Genomic DNA, 25,690 nt, shown 5'->3' with positions numbered 1-25,690 from the left:
TACGACCGCACATAAAGATAATGTCCTGGCAGGCATTAACAATAATTTACAGGAATTCAACAGACTGGCCACTAGAGAGCTGCTGTACGTGGCAACCCCAGTTAGGGCATGCAGATATGGCGAGGGGAATAGAGCAGGTCATACTCTAGCCAACTTGTTGAAGGCCGAAAGATACCATGCCAGAATTTCTAGTATAATGGCGGTGGATGGCACGGTAACAAACGAGGAAGGTATAAATAAAGAATTCACCCAATTTATACAGATCTGTATGCCAACCACGATCAGAAAACACCACTGGAGGTTGGAGAATACTTAGATAATATCACGCTCCCGAGATTGTCAACAGAGCATAAACTGTTGCTTGATCAGGCTATAACGGTTGATGAAATAAAGGAAGCAATAAAATTACTACCTAACGGGAAAGCACCCAGCTCAGATGGCCTGGGGGCTGAACTATAGAAAGAACTTAGTGAAGAGTTGGCCCCGGTGCTCCTGTCCATGTGGGAGGAGGCCTTGGAATCGGGGACGCTCCCGCCGTCCATGAGAGAGGCTATAATAATGGTGCTCCTTAAACCCAGACGCCCGTCAAACGAGATGTCCTCATACAGGCCCCTATCCCTCATAAATTGCGACGCAAACATTTTTGCTAAGATCTTGGCTACGAGACTCCTACCCCATATGCCGCAGCTGGTGCATCAGGACCAGTGCGTGTTTATTCCTACCAGGTCCACGGCTCTGAATATCCGTAGGTTGTTTGGTATCATGGCTCAGATTAAGACGGAGGCCCAGGCAGTGGCCGTGTCACTGGATGCCGAAAAGGCGTTCGATTCGGTGTCATGGAACTACCTGTTCAAGGTGCTCGAGAAATTTGGACTAGGCCCATACTTCCGTCAGAGCGTTATGCTAATATATACTAATCCTGGGGCTAGGGTATTGACTAATCGCACCATGTCAGAATGGTTCGAGCTGGGAAGGGGCACAAGACAGGGCTGCCCGTTTTCCCTGATATTGTTCGCTCTCACTGTGGAACCGGTGGCAGCATCAATTAGAGAACATCAAAATCAGAGGGGCATATGGATGTCGGGCTTGACCCAATCCATTTCCCTATATGCAGATGATGCCCTATTATATGTCCGAGAACCAGACACGCACCTGGGGCCTGTGTTGGAAAGAGTACATGAATTTGCAGAATATTCGGGATACAAAACCAACTGCCCCAAGTCAGAGATCTTTTCCTTAACCCCGGCCACCAGATGTCCGATAAATACACACGGTTTAAAATGGTCCCCTAACGGGATAAGGTACCTGCGTGTGATGGTATTGGGAAACAAAGCCTCCCTACTTTTGAATAACCATGATTCACTTTTAGACACAATGGCCGCTAAACTTTGCTTTTGGGCTAAACTTCCCATCTCTCTTATTGGCCGGGTAGCTGTGCTGAAAATGGTCATACTCCCCAAGTTGTTGTACATATTTACAAATGTCCCGATCTGGCCTGGTAGGCAATTCTTTGATAAACTCAGGTCCATGGCATTGGAGTTCGTCTGGAGTGGAGGGCCGGTCAGGATGAAGTGGGAAAAGATGGTCGAACCTTATAACAAACGGGGAATAGCAGCACCAGACTTTGAATTATACTACCTGGTGGCACAGGCCCAGTTTGTTAAACACTGGAATGACGAGCAGGACACCTCGCCTCATATTTGTTTAGAACAACATGCAGCACACCCAACCGACATGAGGTACATCATCTTTAAGAACAAACATAAGAACAAATGCCCATTTGACCCAGTCAGCACAACCGTACATGCATGGTCCAAGATTTTCCGCAGGATTGGGCTGGAGACACCATACCACGCAGAGGCCCCGTTCTGGAACTTCCCAGGTATAGCCCCCACGTATGATATAGGTATACAAAAAACATGGGATCCAGAGAGGCAATTCAAAATTAAAGACATATTCCCTAATGGTAAATTCATAACAGTGAAGGAATTCAAAACGGGGTTGGGTAGAGATCAATTGATGGTTTTGCAATACTATAGAATGAGAATGGCGTTTAAAGCCAGATGGCCCCTGTTCCCTGATGAGCCCCCACCGCACCCATGCCTGGTGGCCCTGTCTACCCGATCGGGAACCAGTGTTTCGGGACGCTATAAGATTGTACAAGCCAATACTCCAACGGTGAACATGATAAGAACCTCCTGGGAAACGTACCGGGGTGCCACCATCACCGATGGGTCCTGGGAGAGGTACTGTGAGCTCACTAAGAGGGTATCCATGAATGCAGGCCTCCGGCTGATCCAATTTAAAATACTGAATAAGTTACACTACACACCTCAAAGAATTGCAGAATCCACACGAAACGACCCAGGCAGATGTCAGAAATGTGGGGCGGACTAGGCTGACTCATTTCACATGTTTTGGAGTTGCCCACACATAAAGGTGTTCTGGGGAGAAGTGGCGACAATTCTAGAAGAGGTTACGCAGGTACCCGCAGATCTCACACCATTAAAATATCTATTTGGAGATATAGGAAAGAGATCTGAGTTGACCAGAAGGCTCTTCAACATCGCATGTGCGATAGCCAAAAAGTGTATCCTGCAAAAATGAAAAAGTGCACAGGCACCACAGGTGAATTACTTTCTCAAGGAACCGATGTACGTAAATGAATGTGAGGAGTATTATGTGATGACGCTACCAAGCCCATGTAAACCGAAGGACATCTGGGCCCCGTTCAGGGTATACCTAAGTGAAATGGACTCAGCTAACAGTAGCCCGGCAATGCCTAATAATGTTTCCGCTCTGTAACTACCACATGTTATGTTGTAAAACTGTATTGACTATACACGATATACGCAAGCTTGAATTATCGTTTTGCTGCACTGTTATACACCACAACTGTTAAATAAAGTTTAAAAAATGTGCCTATAAAGCACGCAATGCATACCATTTCAATGTCGATCAGCCACAATGAATGCAGAAATACTGGGAATCATCATACATGGATACAGAAGGAGAAGGAGGCTGCAGAGACCCTAGATGTTCACAACACGCAGCACACTGTTTGGGATGACAGACAACCAGGTGCATGAAAGGTACTGGTTCCCACCTCATCTCATACTAGACCTGGTCATGGAGTGGGGGGAAGAACTTACATCCCCCACCATGTGCTTCCATGCACTAACCCCCTGGAAAAGGTACTCACAGTACTCCATTTCATGGCCAGAGAGTTGTTTCAGTACACCACTGCCAAAGTTGGTGGCATATCCCAGGTGGCCACACAATCAAGCTTCCTCCACCAGGTGTTGGCCTGCATAACATCACATGTTTGCATGCGTAGACACATACATGTGCCACATACACTGCAGGAAAGGCAGAGAGTGTGCCAGAAGTTCTATGCAGTTGCACACTTCACACATTTGTTTGGAACAATAGATCGTACCCATGTTACGCTACATACCCCCAATTGACGGAGCACATATACTGCAAAAGGAAGCATTGGCATTCGATCAATGTGCAGATCATCTGTGATGCCAATGGAGTCATCATGCAAGCCAATGCCAATTTCCCTGGCAGCACACATGACAGCTACATTTACTGGCAGTCACCACTCTACCATCCCCTGACATCAGGAAAATATTGAAACACCTGACTCCTAGGTGAGTATCAACTGTTGCATACATGCATGCATTCACTTGACACATTACATAACATACCATAACAATAAATGCCAATAATAAGCATTGACACATTTTCAGGGGACTGTGCCTACCTGCTATCCAGATTCATGCTAATGCCATTTAGAAATCCTGCCACACCAGTTCAGGTAAGATATAATGCAGCACATATAGCCAATAGGGGCATAGAGTGTGCACATTCGGGGTGCTTAAGTCATGTTTCTGTTCCCTCAACCAATCTGGTGGGGAAGTGCTATATACCCCACCAGCAGTGTGTAAAATCACTGTGGCAGCATGCGTCCTGCACAATGGTGCCACCCGGCATGGCAAACCAGTTGATATGCAGGAGGGTCATCACCCTCAGTCACAGACACCACCCTTGCCCTTGGTTAGCCAAAGGGCACAGGGAGAGGCTTCACACAATCCACTTGTGCACACATAATGTTCATGTTGATTCAGGGACACTCCTACGTGCCAATAACAACACCCTCAGAATGTGTGTCTGGGAGAGGCAAACTTTGTGTGGCCATAGCCATAGCATCAAGAGCAACAGACAGGAACACAGTTATAGAACTTGTAAACACCAATGTTCAATTAGCACACACCAAAGCACACAACACAAGTAACAATATCCCTTACCACTGTCACATGGTCACATGGCCAGCACCAACAATAGTACACAGAGACCCACAACAACACACAGAAGAACACAAGTGAGAAGGCACAGCATAAAATGAAAACTGCAACTAACAATTGTGTTGATTACCCTGGCCACCCTATGCGCGACTCACAACAATACACATCTTGAGTGGTCACCCCATTCCCTCCAAACATTTATGGTCACAATACACATCTGCATAAAAATACATATACGGAATGAGAACATTACAGGTACAATACAAGCAAGATGCACATCTCACCTCACACCTTTCCCCCTTTGAGCCTGCTGCAGCTTCACAGTGGAATGGATCCATCCTCTCCTCCATAGGCTCACAAACCAGCCTACTCTGTTGATGTGTTGAGTGCAGGCATCCAACAGCACTGTACTCCACAATGCCAGCAAATACCTTCCCTTGCAGAATGCCTCATTATACAAAAACAACACAGGGTCATATCAGGTAACACATCCATGCACCCAATCACACTGCAACATGTTACCCCCTGAGTGCCTTGCATCAAATGCAATGAAGAACTCTCCGACAACCAATCACCATGTCTCCCTTCACCCATGCGGCCAGAACCGCCCACGCAGGCCAATGCAATGAATCAGCTCATACAGTGACACCTTCCCCACCCACAACACCCACACTGCCTAACCCCCTATTAACACATGCCCCTTTATCTGATTAGGTGTCATAGTGACCACTCTGATCTGACTGGATTCAGAATGACACTGACAGTGCTCCGAAAAAGAGATCACTGAGAGGTCAGAAACCCACGATCCCCTGTAAGCTCTCCTAATGCCACAATATGGCATCCCTTGATTAACGCCAGGAGGATAGCTCAGTGGCAACGTGCTCGCCTTGGAAGCAAGACGACACAAAGCAACACAAGTACGATCCCCGGGTCGGCGCTTAGAAACCTCTGGGTATGTAAGTGTATTATAAATATGCAACTAAGACAACAACAAAAATCCCCAAAAAAACAAATTCTGTAACAGCGCCTCGATGCCCCTGGGCTGTGTGAGCACTTTAAAAATGAAAATAAATAAATGAATGTGGCATCGATACAGTACAGTAAACACTGGCAGGGGAGCCGATGACGGAATGTCCAAGAGGAACTAATGCAAACATCACACCTATTGCAGTGAAGACAGGATCCGGCAGAAGGTAGCTGGGCAGAGGCAGCAGTCATAAAGGTAGGCAGGGCACAGAGGCAACTGGCATAAAAGAGACAAGCAGACAAGATGCATTATTGAGAAATGGTCAAGGACAGTAGCACACACAATGGAGCAGTGAACAGACAAGAGGAAGGGAAGGCAAAGGTCAAAGGGACTGTACTGAATGGGGACCAACAAGCCGAGGTCTGAAGGGAGTGTTGACATGCACTGAACACCTGTTAAAAGGGAGAAAAATATCTGCTGGTGCGTAGTGCAAGGCACATATACCTATGGTAAACAACACCATGTCAAAGACGCATGTTTGGAGTCTTGGGTGAACTTGGCATCCCCCAAATGGCCTTCAATGCTATGCTGTGTGTTGAGTAGTGTTGGAGCAGAAGGAGCTGATGTGCCAGACGTGGACTGCTGGTAGGGACAGACATGTAATGAAAAGCTGAGTGAATGGGATGCTGCTTAGCAGGCAAAACACATGCAAAAACTGCAAGCAATAACCCACCAGACTCCCATCACAATGTGTCCCTGCGACCATGCAACAGGCCCTGATCACCTCAGGATACTTCAACAATAAACACCCCACAGTGTCAGCCTCATTTGCAACAATCACCACAAAGCCATTGCCCCCCTGATTGCCATGCAAAAACAGCAAGCATAGACTCGCAACCCTACCATCACCATGTGTCACCGCACCCATGAAGCTGGACCTGTACACCTCAGTCCAAGGCAATACAAAATAACCACCCACAGGGTCACACTCCCTGCCTTCAACCACACCACAAAATGTGCCCCCCTGAGTGGTTTGAACTCACCTGCACAAGGTACCCTCCTGTCTTGCATCTCAGCATTCCACCTGAAACAGTCTAAATTTGCACAAAAAAATGCATTGCATGAAAGGTAAGGAAACTGGCCAGCCACACAACTCCTGTATCGAACAATTGAACTGCCATGGACCACCCAATGTCAATGCCCAAAAGTACAAATAACAGAGTGTGAGCAACTATCAAACTAACAACATGAAAACTCACCCACAGAAAAATCACTGTCAGTGAAGCAAACAGATGTCAAGCACAGCATGGCCTGCAGTCTGGATACAGGTTTCAGTCAGCCATGTGATGTGGGCACATGTGATGCTATTGAGTGCAGGCATTCAAGTTCTTCACACCCACTGTCAGGTGGCATGTGTGCCTTTGGGTCACCCATGGATGCAGGGGAGGAAAAAGACACCAATTGAGGAGGTGAAGGCCTGGGGAGTGGAAGTACAAGTGTGGTAGCTGATATGAAGGATGACAGAGGGCAAGAGGGAGATAGAACAAAGAGTAAATGTGTAGCTGCAGAGTGGAGAGAGAGGGAGAGAGAGAGAGAGAGAGAGATGGGGGTGGTGGCTGTTACAGTGGGAGAGGGCAGAAAGAAGGTGGGAAAGAGAGGAAGACATAGACAGAAATACCGGAAAAAAGCAGCATGGTCTGAGAGCCTGGAGGCACATAGATGGTGAAGTGGCACATGTTGAAGGTGAGGAAGGACAAAAGTGGGTGAGAGAGAAGGCCAGACTAGGAAACAAATGCCACCTGTTAAAGGACAATCCACAGCTTTACATCACAAAAATAAACCAGCTCAACCCACCATGGCATGTAAACTAGAAAGAACCATGTGCACAACATCCATGCAAATAAGTCCCTGCAACCACATATACAGACCCTGCACCAACCACAAACCCCCCCATGTTGGTCACCACTGTAAATGGAAATGACAACAATAAACAGCTGTTGGCTCACCCTTCAACCCAACCACACACCCTGGATGAGGCATTCCCAGTAAGAGTGTGCAGATCATTGGGTGCACTAGCAACACCTACAGAGACAACAGATGGACAGAAGCTGATGGGAGTGGATAATTTACCACATACAAGTAGCCTCAATATACACACACACACATGCACAAAGAAGTACAACCCTAGATGCAGCAAGTGTGCCAAACCTGTCCTTTGGAGTCAATGGAGACAAATGGCCAGATCTGTGTTACCGGAGGCAAGGCAATGAAGGGAGCAGCCGAGGTTGTGTAGACTGCACAGTAGATGTGTGTAAGATGTGGACTTGTAGCAGGGTAGGTCATGTGAGTGGATAAGGGTGTGGAGTGGCACAGGTCAAAGAGCTGTGTGGACAGGCAGTACACCAGTAGGGCCCTGCAGGACACATGGGGCAGGGCGATGAGCATCAGCAAGAAGACATAACGGTAGTGAGGCAAGTGGTGAACATCCAAAAACCAGAGTCTGGATACACAGACAATTGAGGACGTGAATTAGGATGTACATTCAGAATATGGCAAATACTGCTAATGGCTCAAGAGTGGTAAGTGCTGAACATTTCTATTATTTGACTATCAATTGTGGAAGTGCAATCTGAAAAACAATGCACACGCATGGATGTTCAAGGGTACATACACACATCTGCACTGACATTCAACTGAGACTACATGAGTACAACCACAGAAAGAAAAAAGTGCACAGTGCATGCAAAGATTGTTGGGAGGAACAACACAGATATTACACAATAGACAGTGCACATCCTTACCTGCTGACAGAGCTTCCCTGATTTGATTCCCTCATCACCTCCACCAGAAACTGCACCTTCACATGTGTGAATGGAGGGCCAGTGCTGGAGGGGACACGGAGGTGAGGGAGGTGAAAGGATTCACGGTGTATCTCCCATATAGTGCAGTCACTGGATGAATAAAGATCACTGCAACAACATGGGACATTGTATATCACCAGTCATAGTAGAAAATCATACATACTGCACATATGTTCAAAAATAAAATCAACCCATTGTTACCTGCACATGTAATCCTTTTGTTCTCCTGTCAACATGGTAGATTGTGCATGGGTGCATCTCCAGTACTTCACCCATTACTCTCTTGAAAGGGCAACAACACATCTCTCAAGGTCCCAAAACAAAAATAACAAAATTCCATCTTTGACGGGGTATGAAATAGCATCAGAGACATTTTTATGGGATGACAAAAGGGGCACTTGCCCAGGGCCCTCACCTTGGAGGGGGCCCCACAATGCTAGCTGATATGTAGAAGTGAGATTCCATTGTTCAGCAGTCTTAATTAAATAGCTCACGACAGGATATGTTATGGGGTGCTGCTGAGGCTCTAAACCCATTGCCTTTCTGTTTTGGAAAGTGCATTCTGCTTTGATCAATTCATCATGTATTGCATTCTGTGTTAACTGTGGTATTAATAGTTTGTGTGTTCCTTATGGCACAACTCTGTAGCATTCTTTCCTTCCTGTAGGAATTATGTTGATCATGTGCAATAGGCAATGGTGAAATGCAGATTGATAAATTGAGTGCCACGATGGTTCAAAAGTTAGCTCAGTGTGTGAAGCACCCATTGCAGAGATATGTGTTCATATGCAAAATTAGAATATCACATTCCATCAAGGCTGGCTGAGCCTTTCTTATGTCTGAAGTTTATAAACCTGCTTGCATATGTACTTGGTTTGGCAGAACAACATCTGCTATTATCAGCAATGCACCTGTACGAGATAGAGGTTTCTATAAAAACTAAGATCATCCGTATGGTGAAGGTCTAGAAATTGGATTGTTCAGATGTGGTGTTGTAAAACCTAGGCAATTGCCTCCAACGATGGCATAAACTGTTAGTACAAGAGGTGAATAAGTATCCCAATTCAAGACTCTGGAACAACAGCGTTCATGCTTGCATCCTAGATTTGCCAGCAGTGGATACAGTGATCCTGCTCAAATCATCTAATATATCTTACATAACTGTGCTGTCTTCTATGAGATTTCCCTTCTTGCATGCTGCTTGTATCGTTTAGCCCATTACTTGATCTTTCTTCTTATGTAGGCCATTTAGGTGGAAGGGTTGGTAGACAGAAGAGAGCATACCATATGTTGCAGGCCTCAAGCAAGTATATTTTAAGGTCTGCTTGTTTGACACAAAGAATGGTTCGCTTTTTGGTAAAAGTCAAAGGTTTTTATGCATGTTTATAAATGAAAATGTCACAAGCCATTGTTTTGGAAGCATTTAAAGCTTTAAAATACAAAATACAAATCCAAATTAAATGTGTTAAATTACATCGATTGGTATGCTGGTTCTTATATACTTCCCTTGACGATGGAGAGAATGAAGCTAGAATCATTCCCATTTTGCATAACACCCTTCTATAATATTTTGTTTAAAAATCATCATGTTTGGCAATGTGATTTGAGTACTTTCCAAGTCCGTTTTTTAATAAAATTAGATTGTTTTAGTTCATGGTAAGAACTGGAAAAGTAATTGTTCAAATGCAGAAATTGCAGAGTTGGCACACATCCTGACTTCACGCCTTAACCAATGTGTGATCCTGGGCATCTCATTTAATCTTGTATTGCCTAACCTCTCAATATTGCCAGTCCATAAACCTTTCAAAATTGTCAGTCCTTCCGAGTGATTTCCTTCTCATGGTATGATCTTCATAAAAGCCTCATGGTTTCACTGTGTTAATAGTGAGCATTTTTATATCGCACACCACAGGCATGTGTTCCTTTGATATCTAATGGCAACACTATTTGAAAACCATATCCCACTTCTTATCTCAGTCTGTCTGGATAAAGACACCTTCCTAGTAGCTTCTAATCTGCCTCCACTATCCATGCTACGGTTCTCCTTCCTTCCAATTGTTTACTAGAACAGAAACCCCTTTGTAGACTGCTAATGTTGGTCTTCAAATGCTCCTTGTTTATCATTCTGATTAGAGCAAGAATGAAGATGGTAAGGGGACTTAAAGGGAGTAAACGTGCTTATTATGCTGCGAGACAGCATAGGTTGTGAGCACGACGGGTGGGGGACACAACCGGTATTCTTGATCCCTTAATTACTTTGATTTGGTGGAGGGGGGTCCCCAAAGATGTTTGTGCCCAGGGCCCCAAAAGTGCTTAAGATGGCCCTGAACAGCATATGTCTTCATCCTGGACAACGGTATGAAAACATATGAAAAATGTGTCCATACTGATCAAGGGGGCAACAAAATAAAATCAGACAACACTGGTCAGGTTAAAAAAAAAAAAAGAGTCCATACTGGACTTTTGGTAAACACATGTCCACTCTGAAGTGGGGATGGGGAGGGTGCATGTCCACATCCACATGAGTTGACCAAAAAAAAAAAAAAAAAGAAACAATTAAGCAAATGAAAAAAACCTGTGGTTGATCCTCATGTGGTTGTGGGAGTGGTGGTAGATCCAGTCCACGCAGTACCAAAGCCTGGTCTTCATTGGCTAGGGCTATCCATGACATGGATGTACACACCAGCACCCCAATGGCGATATGGTCATGATGTGATTCATCCCAAATGGCCACAAAAGTCAGTACGTGCACTCACGCGTGACGCCTCTAGTTGATGCACAGTGTATGCCTCAAGGCATCCATCTCTTCGTGGAGCAGTGTCCTTGTGACTGAGAGATGATTGTGCAGTGAAATCCTCAAGCTCTCCATCTCACAGCAATTTCATTCACGAGATGTAAACATCTCCCTCAGGGCCTTTCTATATGCCTTAGCATCTGCACGCTTGGACACTTGCCTTCTCTTCAGATCAGCCTGTCAGTCCTTGATGATGGCCTCCATACCCAGTATGTGGGAGCGGCTTGAGGACTTCATGATCTGCAGCCATTGAGCATCCTGGGCCACAGGTGTGGACATGTTCTCAGCCATGCAATCCATGCCCTCTGTAATACGATCCAACACATCACCATGCCGGATGATGGCATGCAACATTTGCTGCTCCCCCACTGAATCTCCACCAGGTACATGTCCACCATGTGTGTGAGGCCCACGGCAGCATAATGCAAGAGACCAGGCACATTGCCTCTAGTGCTCCTGTTGTTGGCTCCAGGTTTGCAATCCTCTGCTAGACATCAGCCAGAGAATATGCAGGGGAGGGATGTCTTGCAGCTGTTACCACCGCGGACATGGGGCTCACCATTGACTGACCTTGTGAAGTCTTCTGCACCGCTGCAGCTCTGCAGACTCAACAGCCCCATCTGATCTGACCGTTGGGGCACTCACCGTCTCATCGAGGCATCAACTTTTGGCTCTGCATCCAAATCAGCAGAGTAAGAAGCCTGTTACACCTGTGGATTTTCATGGTAAAGGATGTTCATACCCCTGCCTCCTCCTCCTCTTCCTCTGTGTCCACTGCATTATCACTGGCACATAGACAGAGATTGACATTTTGAGTCATGTGTTTCCTGAAAACAGGCACATGTGCATCAAAGTGCAGACAGACACAAAATGGCATGACACCATTGCATCTGACATTGTGACTTGGCACACTATAAGCTGTAAGCCACTGATACATGGCAATTGCTGACATGCGGCACCCCAAGGCCCCTGGTGCTGTCCATGCTGTTAGTGGACACATAGAGATAAAAAAAGAGGCACACACAATGACTGATGAGCCATGCGACAGTCATTTCATCACACAACCCAGAGACACATACTGCATGCGACAGTCATTTCATCACACAACCCAGAGACACATACTGCAAATTGCAAATTGTAATGCTGAAGGCCATTGCATGGCATAAGTCAGCCAGCAAAATCCACAGATACTACCAAGATTGAAACATGACGGACAATACATTATTCAAAATGTGTACATGAAAACCATGTCCTGTCAATTCACCCATGTAGAATCTTGAAACATTTCACACCATTGCTACATATGCCACATGCCTGAGATGACATAGAGTGATGTCCTTGCAAAAATGTGCCCGTGGATGCATTCGGACATGGTCTACATGCATTCCCTCACCATTGGCATCCTCTCCATCCAACCAACATGCCACCCATTGCCACATGTCACCTAAATGTGATTCTGCACCCTGATCAGGACTGTGCGGTTCATTATGTCATTCCGCTAAGCATAGTCCATGTACAATCAACGTGATATGTGTGCAGAAATGATGTGCACATTGGCAAATTCACAACCCATTCAGTGAAGGCCTTCTTGTCCTTTGCCAAAATGTGACTACAAATATGAGTCTTACTGTATGGTGTCTCACATCAATGATGACACCAGATCTCCAAGCACCCTGTGTGGGAATTCACGTGGGCATGAGTCCCCTGTTGAATGCCTAGCACATGTCAAGAATATGCATTGTCAATTCACATTGTTTGTGAGAACAGTGCCATTCACATGATATTGTCATATGAAGTGTCAGTTGATGACTAGCCAGGAGTGAATGACTGACAGTCATTGACTGTCACTTTGTATGACACTGTCCTGCAACGGCCACTGTCATCTCCTACAATGAAAAGTGCTACTGCACATTGTTGTGCACTATATTCATCCGTGCCCTGTGTGACTACAGAACTTGCTGGTCCCTTGAATAAGCTCTAAGCCACTTGTGCATTCAAAGGTGCAGGGGGAACGTTGACACATGCATCTTCTATGAATATGCCATGATGTCAGGGTCATCATTTAGGGGTTTCCAGTGGTTGCAACTGCGACCCCTGAGGTCTCCCTTGCTACCCCTGAGGTCTCCCTTGCTACCCCCGTGGTCTCCTTTGCTACCCCTAAAATAAAAAAAAATAAAAAAAGCTTTATTTTTTCGATTTTTAATGCCATGTGGCTCCTTGCTTCAGGAATTGAGGGCTTTCTTTTTCAGGCCTCTTAAAAAAACAGGGGTTCCACAAGTCTAACACTTTCAGCAGTGACCCTAAATAAGAAAGAGTGGGAATACCAAACAATTTTTCTTTCTAGAATTCTATACAATAATTGCTACACTCATTAAATGTTTATTTCAGGCACACTTAGGCTGTGAATCACTGATTAAGTCTGTTCTTAAACACCTCAACTCAGCCTTTCATCCCTCTGAAGTCACGATAAATGAGTACCAACACAGGTTGGGTGATATTGTATGTATATTTGTTCTACATAAAGCGCTTAAGCGTAAGTGCTATATCATAGCACATCATTATCATTTGGCCATGGACGCCTGCTTGCATTCACAGTAATTTAGTAAAATGGGACTATTCACACTAATAATAATGATACATATGGCGATCCAATCTTGCATGAAATATATATCACATTATACTGATATGTTAACAATATTTTTCGGAGTATGCTTAGCAACAATGCTATGTGATGCAATTTCCTGTTTTTTCAAGGGGTGAAAGGTTGTGTTCCATCGCTTCCAGTGTTATAACTTCGGGTTGGGGTCAAATTACATCACTTCCTGTGATGTCATCAGAGGTCAAGGGTCATGTGATGCCACTTCCACTACCCCTGGCATTTTGGTGAAATGACGTCCCTGCATACTGTTCCATAACATGGATAAATCACAGAATTCTCCTAAAAAGCATTACCCCACTGTACAAAGACCCCTTGGCACACTGCCACATGGATTTCACTGGCTGCAGGCCAGCACTGAGTAGAGTCTCTAATGCCGGCACAGTCAGTCGAAGCATGGTGTAACGCTACATGGTCTCTGCGGCAGCACCTGGACCCTCGGGGTGGCTGATGCTGTCTTGGTTGCCAGACCTGTCTTCTAGGGCTTCTCCTAAAGGGTTTATGCAGGATACCTATTGAGTCTCTGTTTGATTACCCACAGCCCTCTATAAACTCCCATTTATCCTTGGTCTATCCCCTATGGGTGCTGAGCTCACCTGCATGCAAATTATGCTGGGCTCTCCATCCTGCTGTCAGTTGCAGGGGCGCTATTCTTCAATGTGCACTGCCAGTTACTTCACTTGTTTCTAGACCCAGACTGGCAGTGGCCTGTCAGTGCTGTATGTGATTGTTTCGTTAGTGTCCAGTGATCCCTTGCAGAGCAGCCTGTTGATGTCACGTGGCCTTTGGTCCTGAGGGTATAATCAATGGACTGATTAATGATTATTGTCACACAAGTTCTGGTTTTCCACGATCCCTCGAAACTCAGGATAACACACATGCCCCTTCAGTCTGCATATCATAGCAGCTTGCTGTATGCAACAAGCCACATTCTTCCTCCCGAGTTACAGCTGCTGCTGTAGCAACACGATATGTGATGCTTCTGAAAGTCAGTAAGCATAATAAAAGTATGTGAACAACTGGTTGCTGTATGGATGTGTTGTGTGCTTGCCTGTTGTATTCTTAACATTGTCTGTCCTTACATATGCTGGCCAGTGACGAGCATCAGAGAGGTGAAAATCTTATGCTGGATGAGGGATAGAAGCCCGCGCTGGTGAGGGATGAACACCGGAGCTGCAGGAGAATCTGCAAGGATTCGCACAATGTCAATGGTGAGTATTCAGATTTGCAAAGGTCTCTGTTGCCGTGGTCTGCTTCTCATAAATCTTCTCTTCTTTCTTCCAGGTCGGAAGCTGGAGTTTGCCGGAAATTGTTAAGCTGCAGATGCAGAATAACGCAAAGCAAAGCTGCTCACCTGGCTGTGGCTTTTAAAGGTAGCCACGCCCATCAACTGGATGTTGTAGGAGTGTTTAGCGTGTTTTGGGAGCACAGAGTACAGCACCACTCCACAGGATCAATGTATAGCATGTTTTTTTTTTGAAGTGCAGCGCCACTGCATGGATTTGGTGCATTGGTATGATGCAGTTGTTTGCAGGCCGGGAAAGTGATCATAGAGTACCTACTGGGCGTGGCAAGCGTGTCTCACACTGCCATTTGCACATTAAAGGGAACCCATTTTATAATAGCAGTGTGCCACTAAAAACGAATTTCAGAATGTCACAAAGGGAAACCACATTTTCAGACCTAGTGCAATATTTAGAGGCAAAGTTGTTTGCACATGGGACATGGTCGTCGAACAGTACCTTAGAATGGCGTGACCGCATTCAGGGTGAGGTGCAGAAAGAAAAACTAGACAATATTTTTGCAGAAGGCAGCATAATTCAGGTCTGCCTTACAAGATTATTGAATGCAGCCGATAAAAGTGCAGAGAAAGACTGTTTAATACGGCTATGCAGCAAAATATGGTTTATTTTTAATAGGTCCCTGCGAATGCAGGAAAATGATACCCAGCTAATTAACAGGTTAAAGACTGAATTAGATGGGGCAAGTAAAAATCAGGAAATGTTAAGAGCAGAATTGGATGTATGCCAAAAAGACATGCAATTAAAATGCAGAGACTTTGATGCTCAGTTATCCAAAAGTAAGAAACAATTTGAGGATAGTGAGCAAGAATTGGTACACTTAAAAGCCTTAGTGGACCACATTAGACAGGATAAAGATGAGGTTGTTTCAGAAATGCAGATTTTACAAAAAGAACATTGTGAAAAAGAATGTGATCTCCAGAGTGCAGAACAAGAAATGATTAAAATGACTCAAGAAAGAGACAAGAGAAATAAAGAGTTCAATGAATGCCAAATGCAAATGTGCGACATGCAGGAGGTGATTAATAAGATGAGTGATGAAAACAACTATTTGCAAAATGAAGCAAACAGACTCCTTAAAAAGTGTAAGGACTTAGAACAGCAAATGTGCATTCCCAGGTCCCAGGAGAGGCGGCAGTGTACCACATTCAATGGAGTAGAGGTGAATTCTAGTTCTGCCCAAAGAGCTAGTGCTCCAGTGACTGGGCCGGTGACTGAACTTGGTTGCAGCGCCCTTGGGGGATTTGATACTCCCATTGGGGGCAGCCACCAAACTCATACACCTGAAAACAGGATTGAATCACAAAGTAGTGCAATTCCATGCATTGCAACAAGTAGCCCCATAAAAATAATGAAATCCATTAAAGCCCTGATCAAACCATTTAAAAAGGGAGGTGAATGCTGCATTGAGGATCACTTAGAAGCGGTGCATGACATTTTTAAAGCACTCCAGATACCTAAGGAACAGTACAGACAATATTTTCATTTAACTTTAGATGCCCCGACGGCCAGCATCATAAGGGGATTAAATGAACAGCAGAATATGACCTGGGTGGAGTTTGAAAAAGAAATTAGGCGTCATTTTTCTCCTTTTCAGTCATTGCAGGAGGCAAAGAAAGTCGCTTACACAATCACTGCTGGACCTAATACATCCCCTCGCCAATTTTTACAAGACTTAATAAGAGCATTTTCTCGCTTTGATGTATCTTTTGATCCAAATTCCAATGAGTTTAAAACTGCATACTTCTATGGGCTACAGAAAGACATCATATCCCAATTGGTCCGTGAATTTGACCGTGACAAGTCCTTTGAATGGATTGTACATCAAAGCACAAAACTATATGAGGTACTCTATTGTCAGGGTAGACAAAATGATAAAATGAAAGATACTAGACCTAAATCTAAAGAACCCTCAGCCACAGTAATGGAAATCAGGTCAGCCAAAATGTCCCTTGAGTCTGCTCAAAGCCAAGGTAAACATAATGTGACACCTGAACAAAGGGGTAATCAACAAAGATCACCATTTCCTGTACCAATGTTCCAATCACATGATCCTAGTAATAGGGATAGCTACATCAGCCCTAAGTATTTAGGGGACAGACCCCGGGTAGGATATCGGCCTGATATGGCAGGTATGAACAATAACCAGAGACAAAATCAAGATCAAAGAAATGATGGTCCCTACCAGTCATTGGGGACAAAGAGCAGATTTGATCCCAACACCATGATATATGGTAATTAGGACAGACCCCGATATGTGGATCGATTTACTGATAATGGAAATCAACATAGGGGCCAGTACCCACAATCTGGGAGACAGGACATGAGGCAAAACATGAACTACAATCCACGTCAGTACAATGATTCCCCACCAGGGGACTATAATCAAAGGATGGGTGCACCCCGCTCCCCTCCACAAATGAATCAAGAGTTCAGAAACCATCCCAACAGACATCAATCACCTGAGAGGTATCAGAATAGATCCAATCAGGGGGAAAACAACCAATATCAACCTAGGCCACAGAAAGAGGATTCTAGAGAGATGGAAAGGTTCCAGTGCCTTGAGGCCCAAGTGAAAATGTTAGCTGAGCAAATAGGAAAGCTCTATACAGCACAAAAACAACCATCTAAAGAGGGGGCTGATGGCCCTAGCAATGACAGGGGGGCTTCTGAGAAGTGACTAAGTACTTATGACACCTGCAGTGCCAAAAAGACAGATTGCCCTGATGTAATTTTGCATAATGACTCTGAGATGCCTAATGATTTAAAAGTGAAAGCACCAATAAATGAACATGCAACAGAAAATGCAAATACTTCTAAAAAAGAGGTACGGTTTAATCTAGAACTAAAACAAACATTGAAGATTTGTGCAAATAAAAAAGAAACCCCTGGAATTCCAAAAGAACAAAGAGACAGATTTAAGAAAAATGACTCATGCATGAGGAATACCAGTGAACAGAAAGTAAGTGGGGATGCTATAGTTCCTTCCCTGGGCAAGCAAAACAATGACCAAACACAGGTAGAAAAAGGAAATACTCAAAAGGAGGGTACGGGTCAATCACCTGAAGAATTCTTTGAGCCACATTATTTTGAAGAGGCTGAAAGGGCTGGTATCACACTAAATGATCACAAATGCACAGAATTAAACAATGACAAATTGCTGAATGATGTTGTTACACATGTTCAGTTGGAAGGTTGTAATGTGGTCTCTGATGTTACCCAGATGGATGGGCGAACAGTGGCCACACTCCAAAAAACCTCTGATCATGGAGAAATGAATAAAGTCTCTCACGCAAAAATGGGTAAAAAGGAGGGAAAAATGTCTTTCCATTTACCAATGTGCTTAGCCAAAAGTGAAAAAGGCCTGAGAAAGGTGAGCCCTGAGATCAGTAAGAATTCACACTTCTTATGTGTATTAGAGGAAGTTGAGGACAGATATTATGCACCCATCACTGTAGAAGAAAAATGCCACACATTTGCTATGATTGACACTGGCGCACAGGCCACAATTATGTCCAAGGAGCTGGTAAAGAGTATCAATGAAGGGAGACCCCCACAGAGTCAGATCACAGTGAAGAAAAATCAAGGTCCAGTGCATAACTTTAATGGGGAGGAGGTGCCCATCATATGTGTAACTGAGGTTGACATAAAAATAGGAAAGCACAGAATGAAACAAGAGGTATTGATCACATCTATTTGTGAAATTCCGTTTCTGATGGGGACAGATTGCCTGAAAAGATTGTCTCCTCTCATAGATGGTGTGAATGGAGTACTGTGGTCCTTAACCAAAAAACCATTGAGACCTAAGAAACTAAAATCACAAAACAGCAACATAAATGAATGTCACACCGTTGCCAAAACAAATGTTGCTGTGGAGATATATCTTCAGAATAGTTGCATACCTAGTGTCACTGTTATATTAATGTGTCAAGACAAAATGCAGAGCGACAATGAAAAACTACCTGTACAAATATACTTGGACCCAAGGAAAAATTGGCAGACCGCCATAGATGAGCACACATTACGTTTTTATTTAAAATAAAAGATATGCAAACAAAATATTACTCCTAAAGCAGATTCAGAAAAACACATTACCACTCTTGCTGAAATACAAATGGAAGATGAGCGACCATGGGTTCATGTTGGTATAAATGACTGTTTGAAAACAATAAAAGCCACTTTAGCGCTTGAACAGGAGAGGAGCTTCATTAATGAGAAATTGTTGCAAAAAATAATGGAGAGGGAGGAAATCACGAAATTTAGGTTTAAAAACCAATATGTTTCTGGGTTGGACAGTCCAGACTTTGAAAACCGAATTGCAGGCAGATGCATGCTTAAAATTAGCATTGGGCAGGAAACAATTTACCATAATGTATGGATAGTGAGTGGAGCACAAAATGACTTTTACATGGGCAATGACATCATGCACAGAATGTGTATGGTGTTAGATTTCCTTAATCAAAAAATATGGTCACGCCTAGGTGGGGCTGCACCTGAATTTGAGGACAAAAGAAGAGCTTTTCATTGCGCGCAGCTGGTCCCATATGCAGTTGAATTACAGATGAGGAAGGATACTATTATTCCTGCATTCACCAAACAGGTTGCAATAACACTGAAGTGCAGAAATGGACAGCAGATGAAAGATTCTGATGCATCTGTGTGCCTGAATGAATCCATAAAACAGCAGGGCCTGGATTATGAATACACTCCATTGGTAGATATTGGTGAAGGATCTGTAAAAATTATGGTAAATAATAAAGGTTGTCAGGATATTCATTTAGAGGAAAACTCTCCATTAGGAATGGCCATACAAAAATCACATTATACGGCAGATTTAAATAACATGGTGATTGGAAATATCCCTGAAAAGTATGTAGATACCAAGGGTGAGTTGCCAGAACACCTGGACTCTCAGCCCAAAGGAATATTTAAAATTCATTCTGTGTATCCTTATGATTCAAATGAGACAGTGTGCTGCCATCAAGAGGATTGCATAATATTTAATTTAAATGAAAATGAAACAGAAAATCAGCCCATTGAAGTGGAAGCTGATATGCCAACATATTTAAAAGTGGCAGCTTTACAAAAAGACACAGCCACACAGTTAGAGGAAAGCGCCGAGATTCCCTTACCAGAAGATTTTCCAGAATTTTCCAAAATGGTAGAAGAGCAGATCTCCTTAGCAGATGCGTGTGAGAGCAATGAGGATAGAAACAATCTGAGGGAGATATTTATGGAGTTTAAGGATGTATTTGCAAAAGATGCTTATGATTGTGGTTTAACTGATTTACATGTGGCCACACTACCAGAAGGGTGTAGCAGAAGTCCAGTGTTTGTACGCCAGTATAGACTAGCGCTGGCATGTTTAGAATCATTGGCAGAGATTATTAAAAATTTGGAATCGCGGGGAATCATCAGGCTCATTCATAGCACATCCAATACACCTATTTTAGGTGTGTTAAAGCCAAATGGTCAATGGCGGCTATGTGCAGACTTGAGAGAGTTAAATAAAAGAGTACCAGTGTCCAGATGGCCATTGCCATTCATTGATCAGGGCTTGGCTCAGGTACATGGTTCAAAAGTGTTTACCACATTAGATCTCACCTCTGGATATTGGTGCGTGCCATTGGCAGAGGAGATACAGAATTTATTTTCCTTTACATTTGACAGGACTCAATATGCCTGGCTTAGAACGCCGTTCGGGTACATCAATAGTGGGAGTGAATTTGGCATATTTTTGAGAAAGGCCATGCCTGATGCAGCGGAAAGAGGAACCATAGTTTACGTGGATGATGTCTTGATAAAATATGAAGGCCTGAAAAGCCATTTTGATGAAATAAGACATGTGCTTGGCCAATTGCAGAAAGCAGGCGCCAAAGTATCTTTGCAAAAAGCACAATGGTGCAAGTAAAAAGTGAACTTTCTGGGCCATGAAGTGACTGAACATGGGCTAAAGCCACAAAAGAAAAAAATTGAGGCCATACAAATACTAAAGGACCCTAAGAATGTGAAAGGAGTAAAAAGTTTGTTAGGAATGACAGGGTATAACAGAAATTTCATTGAAAGTTATGCTGAAGTCACTCAACCATTGACTAAACTGCTTAAACTGAATATTTCCTGGAAATGGGAGAAAGAGCAGTCTGAGGCAGTGGCTAAACTGAAGGAATGTCTGGTAAAGGCACCATGTTTAGCATATCCCATAAAAGGTAGGGATTTCTTTATAGAAATAGGTTTTTCTGAACATTGTATGTCAGCAGTGTTATCACAAAAACATGATTTGAATCACAAAACAATTGCCTATGCAAGTAAGGCATTTTCCCAAGTTGAAATGAAATTTAATGAATGTGAAAAGGCCCTATTAACCACTGTGTGGCCGCTACAACATTTCCGCCCCATTGTTCAGGGAGAAAAGGTGATTATTGAAACAAATCATCAACCTTTGCAGTTTTTAGAGAGTAAAAGAATTAGGTCAGGTAATCTAGCGCAGTTCAGAATCACTTCATGGATGCTGGCATTACAAGGTTTTCCTGTAGAAGTGAGATATGGACAAAATAAAAAGAGCCCAATTGCTCAAGGGTTAGCTGACTTACATGACTGCGCAGCTGAACAAATGTCAAATGAAATGGAAGTGGAACCTAATTGGCAGGAATTTGAACAATCACCACACAAAGCTTTTGATGAAAAAACATGCAAGGATTTGCCAACTGTATATGTGGATGATTGTGCTTTTCACATTGAAAATGACAGTAATAAACAATTAGTGTCAGGAATAGGAAATGTCTGGTTGAAATGTGAAGGAGTCCCCAGTATAGGGATGAGGATTGGAGCTAGGAGCAGTCAAGTGGCGGAATTGGCAGCCATTTATAAAGCCATTACTACTGCGGTTGATAGAAAGTTCAGTGAAATTGTCCTGGTGACTGATTCTGACTATGCACAGGATAGTTGTGTGGAATATTTACCCGGCTGGAAAGCAAGAGGAATGATTACATACAACAAAAAGCCACTTATACGTGGAAAAATGATACAAGCCATAGACAAATTGGTGTCAGAGAATGATCTATCAATAATACAAAAAAGGTAGCAGGCGCCCCTCTCTCGAAAGAACAAGGCATGATAACCTGTTCAGTGGTTATTAACCACATTGAGAGTTCGCAGCCATTGCTTTTTGCTCACTGTACCTTCACAGATGGGAAATATCCATTTGCATATCAGTCTTTGTCCCGCCCACAAGGGCAGTCCAGCACCGAAATGCTATGGCAATTCCTTTACCTTTGTAAAACTATTTGTTAAGGAACCTGGGATTGGTAACCCTGGGTCTCCTGGGGGCAACCAGACGTGGTCTCCCTCTCACTGTGCTTAGAGAGGCATCAGCTTCACCTCACTGATGATCCCCAACAAGGGTGAAACACGTGTATGGGGTTGCTGGTGGTACTCTCGTTCAGATTGGAATTGCCATTGTATTTCGGTGCTGGACTGCCCCTGGGCAGGACAAAGACTGATATGCAAATGGATATTTCCCATCTGTGAAAGGCACAGTGAGTAAAAGCAGTGGCTGCGAACTCTCAAGTGGTTAATAACCACTGAACAGGTTATCATGTCTGTTCTTGCGAGAGAGGGGCGCCCGCTACCTTTGTAAAACTATTTGTTAAGGAACCTGGGATTGGTAACCCTGGGTCTCCTGGGGGCAACCAGACGTGGTCTCCCTCTCACTGTGCTTCGAGAGGCATCAGCTTCACCTCACTGATGATCCCCAACAAGGGTGAAACACGTGTATGGGGTTGCTGGTGGTACTCTCGTTCAGATTGGAATTGCCATTGTATTTCGGTGCTGGACTGCCCCTGGGCAGGACAAAGACTGATATGCAAATGGATATTTCCCATCTGTGAAAGGCACAGTGAGTAAAAGCAGTGGCTGTGAACTCTCAAGTGGTTAATAACCACTGAACAGGTTATCATGTCTGTTCTTGCGAGAGAGGGGCGCCCGCTACCTTTGTAAAAAAAAAAAAAAAATGATCTAACAATATACTGGAGAAAAATTCGTGGGCATTTAAAAACACCAGGAGAGGATAAGGAGGGAAATGATAAGGCAGACCACCTGGCTAAAATTGGGGCTGTGATGGGAGAATTGCTACCTATTGATGATTTACTGGGTGAAATAAAGATTGATGCAGTAACACGTTCTAAAGCACCAAAGGAGGTAGATCAACCAGTGGTGCAATGGGGCCATGACACGCCAGACCAAGATTTGATTGAGGCACAAAAGAATGATCGAATTTTGGGAATCTATTATAATCATTTGATAGATCCTGAACAAAACCCTTTAACAGAAAATGATTGTAGGGGAAAAGAAGAGTTGAGGGTACTATTAAAGAATAAAAAACGAATTAGATTACAAGATGGACTCATGATTAGAGAGTCCATAACAGGACAGATATAGTGGGTGGTACCCCTTTCATTCAGAGGGCTAATGCTACAACATGCACATGATGCCATAACTGCAGGCCACAGAGGTTCACAAAAAACATTGGAAATACTGAAAGATTATGCTTACTGGCCACATATGTCTCAAGATGTGGGATTATATACTAGAGGATGTCTAGTATGCGCCCAATTTAAACCTGCTTCACCAATGCATAGAGCACCATTGATGAAAAGAGGCCTAACTCTCCCATGGTCAGATTTGCAAATAGACTATGTAGGCCCTTTAAAAAGGTCGAGCAGAGGGCACCGTTACATTTTAAGTGTGATATGTTTGATGTCGAAGTGGATTGAATGTATTCCTGCACAAGATTGTAGTGCGCAAACAGCAGCCACATTGCTGGTGAACCATGTGTTCTCAAGGTTTGGGTTGCCACAAAGAATTGAGTCAGACAGAGGAAGTCATTTCACAAGTACCCTAATGAGTAAGGTATGGCAAATACTGGGTGTGAAAAGGAAACTACATATCGCATATCGGGCAGCCTCTTCAGGTGGAGTTGAACGGAGCAATAGGTCTGTTGTGGATATTTTAAAGAAATTTGTGGCAGAAGCAGGTTCCAGCTGGGATTTACATTTACCGTTGGTTTTGATGGCAATCAGATCAACTCCTGCCAAAGCAACAGGTGTTAGCCCCCATGAGGTCTTGACGGGTAGAAAAATGGTGTTACCACAACACCTACTATACAGAACACATGAGCAGACACTTGTGAGTGCATCCACAGTTCATGAGTACATTGATGAACTGAGGAAGCATTTGCAACATGCATTTGCTTTTGTGCAGAGAAATCTGGAAAGGGCTGCTGAGAGTGCTAAAACATACTATGATAAAAGAACATCAGTGAGAGAATACAGTGTTGGGGATCAGGTGTACAAGTTTCATTTTGGAAAAAGTAAACAGAAAAATTCTACATTTCTAGCAGCCTGGCAGGGGCCATTTCGAATTATAGATAAGGTCTCTCCTGTGGTTTATAATATTTTGAAAAATGAAGGTGAAAGGGCGATAGAGCAGTTTGTCCACGTAAATCAGATCAAGCCATGCCATCCCAGACACGAGATCAGGCGGCTTGAGCATGTAGAAACAGAAAGCCCTGAGGCTGCTGCCCACTGATACAACAGAAAGTCCCTTGAACACAAAAAGATAAGATAAATGGGTACAATCAGGAGGCAGTGACAGAGAAGTTAAAAAGTTGATTATTATAATGGCACATAAACACTGTAATATATGTAAATAAATAAATAATATAAAAAGTAAAAAAAAAATATAATGGAAGCTCATGGTCGGTGTGCAGAATGAAAATGCATTGGATTTAAAATATTGTTTCATGTATGCTTATTTTCTTTTTTAACCTGTGTTTAATTTCAGAAAAAAAAATGTTTTATTTTTGGCAAAAGGGTGGTTAGTATTGTGCTATATACTTAATCTGTTTCTTTTCTATTTTGATTTAGAAAATTAACATTATTTGATCGGAGGTTCCGGATCAGAGGCCACGGGAGACGATGAAGTCCTGGAGCCCACGTGGACAGATTCCGGGAAAGCCACGAAGGGGGGTGAAGACCAAGGCTGCAAAGCGATCAGCATTAAAGATGACACCAACAATATGTTTAATGGTGATGATTTTCGGAGGGATCTTCAAGAATTCAGAAGCACAGGTGGTCATTGAACTTGGACCAGCATCTGGTATCGCGGTGGAAGAGGCACCAGGATTCATCATGAGTGATAGAAGGATGATTTTCCAAAATATCTACATACCATTGAATCCTGAGATTTTGATTGAAAAACATTTGAACAATACCGGAATTAAAATTGAACAGACTAAAGAGTGGCTGGAAATAAGAAAAGAGGACGCTAAGCAGTCGATAAGAGATATATTGATGCAATTGGAGAAAACATTTGTGAATTCAGCAGACATTAAGAAGAGGAGAGGAAAGAGAGGTGCGGTGATGCTCGCAATATCGTTGGTATGGTACCACAATATCAACAGTCAATGCTATTTCAGTAGGAACACTGAGTACTAAAGCGCAACAACTGAGTATTGACCTAGAAATAATACAAAAAACATTAGATGGGATTAGAGGGGGACTGGATGAACAAGTAAGATTCATAAATGAAACTGCAATCATTCTAAATGAACAAGCGGATGTGATGCAACGGGCAACAAAGCTAATTATTAAGCATGACAGAACTTTAAATGAAATATTGAACATAATGAGTCCTGTTGATAGACTATTAACGAATTATATGAGAGAAGTTCAAACTGCAGTTTCACAATTGATCCAAGGACATATCCTTGTATTTTGTTTCGCAAGATATTATTCGTCAAATG

Source organism: Ambystoma mexicanum, chromosome 8 (genome assembly GCF_040938575.1).
Source record: "Ambystoma mexicanum isolate Mex_15411 chromosome 8, UKY_AmexF1_1, whole genome shotgun sequence".
NCBI classification, from domain to species: domain Eukaryota; kingdom Metazoa; phylum Chordata; class Amphibia; order Caudata; family Ambystomatidae; genus Ambystoma; species Ambystoma mexicanum.
Note: the sequence above shows the minus strand (reverse complement) of the source record.